This window comes from Dermacentor silvarum, chromosome 2 (genome assembly GCF_013339745.2).
Source record: "Dermacentor silvarum isolate Dsil-2018 chromosome 2, BIME_Dsil_1.4, whole genome shotgun sequence".
Taxonomy (NCBI): domain Eukaryota; kingdom Metazoa; phylum Arthropoda; class Arachnida; order Ixodida; family Ixodidae; genus Dermacentor; species Dermacentor silvarum.
Window position 1 is genome coordinate 54,405,021 of NC_051155.1, and position 3,157 is coordinate 54,408,177.

Genomic DNA, 3,157 nt, shown 5'->3' on the forward strand with positions numbered 1-3,157 from the left:
CGGTTGATTGAAGCTCACCTTTCCCGTATTTCTTGCACACTGCAGACTCTTCAAGAAAGTTGCGAAGGATCTCAATATCAATGAAACGAAGTCCTGAAGCGGTAGCTTCTTCCTCGTTGAAGGCGTCACATGACGCACTCGCACCTATTTTCGAGAAACGAGGAGCCGGTGTGGCTCCTCGTTCATTTCTTTTCGTGCAAATTGGTTGCCGCAGAACTTCCTCTTCCTCGTCCACTTTGTAGCTGTCCTTGCTATAATGAAGCATCATACGCGGCAAAATAATGTTAAAAAACACGCGGAAAGTGCTCACAACAAAAACCAACAGCTATGCTCCGATGCGCCACAAAAGCAAAATTTGCAATCAGAACTTATGAAAATGGCAGAAATTGAATATATTTAACCGATGTAGCCATATTGATTATTTAAAAATACATACATGCATAAAAAAATGATGGAAAACAACATGTAAACAAAACGTCCTACGCGTGGCAATAAAAAAAAGTTTCCCGCTTCCACACCACCGCGCGCTCTCTCTTCTATCTTCGGTAAACCCATTGAGTTTCTCACTAAAACACCTAGAGGGTAAACTGGCGCCACCGTCTATGCGAGTTTCTTAAAGGGCGCCGTGCTCTCACGGGAATTATGAGATATGTGTCTGCGAGGCTTGTGTTGGCTGGTGTTGAACGAGGCTTCGTCTAAAACGTGGATATGGCTACACAAGTAATGCGTTCTTAAAGTAAAATCTACATAAAAGGCTTTCATTCACCCATATTACATCTCTCAATAATGTTTACTCACCTACAATGCAGAATCAAGCCAAGAAGAGCAAGAACAGACGACAAGTTGTTCCAAAGCGAGCGATAATCTTGTCGTCTGCCCTCCAACTTTAGCGGCCAGCTGATACTTTTTACGTTTCATATAATTGGGCATCCAATATAAGTCCTCAAAATTAAACAAAACATGTTTTTGTGTAATAATAAAGCTAAAGTAGTTTTTTACGTGCTGTTTTAGTAGGAAATGAATTATTGTGACAGACGGAACGGTGCTAGCCAGGCACGTCTTCAAGGCGTTCTGGCTCTCCAAGAGTGATGCCAATCCGACGTCACAATATACCGGCATTCCCATGGATACCACAGTGCAGCAGCGCCAGTTTTCCCTCTAGGTAATATAGTGAGAAACTCTATGGGTAAACCGTTGCATCCCTCATTTTTAAATACCAGGAGGCGCAGTTTTTAGCACCATTTTTAAATGGTTTTGAGCACTCCTGCGCACTTGCCAATGCACGGTTTTGCTCCGCACAGTGTGTATTATTTTTTAGTAATGAAATAAAAAAAATGTTTCTTGGTTGATTTACCCTACCATAGCCGCTTAACATCTTCTACAGCTAACAAAGAGCCTGTATAATGCAAATCTTCCATAGAAATAGGCCTATTCATCAATGGAGTCCCCACCTCCATTTCTTTCATTAATCTCGACAATTTCGGAATTGACCAAAAGAGTGGGAGCTTCCTGAAGATGGGCATGCCTCATACGGCAAAATTCTGATAAATTTCTTTCTGCGCTCTAGCTGAAAGAACACAACACTTTTCACTTGGCCCATATCAACTAGATGATATTGCTACACGTGCTTTGTATTTGGTTGTTTGAACGAGGCGTGCGGGTGCCATCACTCGAGAAAAGAGGAGGAAGAACGAACTGGGCTCGCACTGTGAATCCAAAACCGGTCAGCGCTGCAACCGTTGTTGTAAATATAATCTGTAAATAGTTGCTCGTCTAATTGACTCGTCCTTTGCGTAGCAATATGTCCATGCATAATATGGAAGAAACGGCCATGGCAGGTCGGCAGATAAGCTTGCAAACAAGCTACAGACAGATGCCACCAGCAAGTTGGGGCTGGGCTAATGAGGCATTTGTTCTTTAAATATCGTGTCCGTGGTCCTGTCTACATCGTGATCAAATGCGATTGTAGATGCTGCTGACGCTTGGCAGGAAGTATGGTTCTCGTCATCATCGCACAATGTCTTTTTCTCATTGCACTGGTGGGAAGGGTTGTCTTTCTGCCAGCCACTTCCTAGTTCTCAGAGTTTTGGACTGATAGGGCGGGCTGTCAAGGAACCGTATAAGCACAGCATCGTTTTCCAGTGATGCGCATCGCAGAACGCTCGCCAAAGCATGTCCTTTGTACTCTGCAGTCCAGGTCTTGGATACAAGGTTCGGTTTGAAATGCTTCTCATACACGTGGTCTGTTGCTTGAAGAATGCGATCGTTTCTCGGCTTAGCTCGACGCCATGTGTGCATTCGATCTTGATCTGGGGCAGAAAAGAGCAAACATTTATCGATGCATGACCTATACCCTGTATTGCAACAAGTAACGAAAACTTCTTTCCCATTGCTGGATGACAGAAAAGCTCCAAATAAAAGAAAAAGCTACGAAAAAAACAACCAGCATTCTTCCGCAGCAAACCCTCCACAAGTGCCACAAAGAGCGCAAGCGAAAGTTCCAATGATAATGATGACTTGCTGCTTCACCCTTTGTTAGGGCACGTGTTAGGTATGTGTAGAGTTACTGTTTAGGCTCCAAGGGATCCACATACAGTAACTCTAGGCGTGTGTATACCTCCACACCATCTATCAGCGTGCAGTCGAAATATGGAACTGAAAACAATTATATGTAAAGAAATGGGCGCACGTGCTCCCCACATCCTCCTCCCCTAAAGAGACCCTGAAACTATTTTGACGACTTTGTACAAATGTACTGAGTCATTAGCGTAGGTCCTTCTGATCATTAATTGATGCATCTGAGTGCTCCATGTAAAGTGTGTCATTTATTATAAGGTTTTAAAAAGGCACATCACTACTGATCGCAGCATGCCAATCGGCTGAGTTTTCAGCTGCTCCTGACCAGGTGACGTGATTTGACCATATGACATCAGTAGGGCGATCTATCCGTTCGGCTACCCAGGGCGCGTCATCGATAATTTTTGCAACATAATTATGAACAAATGTTGTTCGTGATAGTTGAAATGTTAGTTAATTTGTTTCTATAAAAAGAAAGTAACAGAAAGAGAATGCACAAGGACAACGTATCACTACACTCTTGAAAGCACTTCCGGCATGCAGCAAGTGTCGTCTGCTTGTGTTACAACATGCTCGGTGT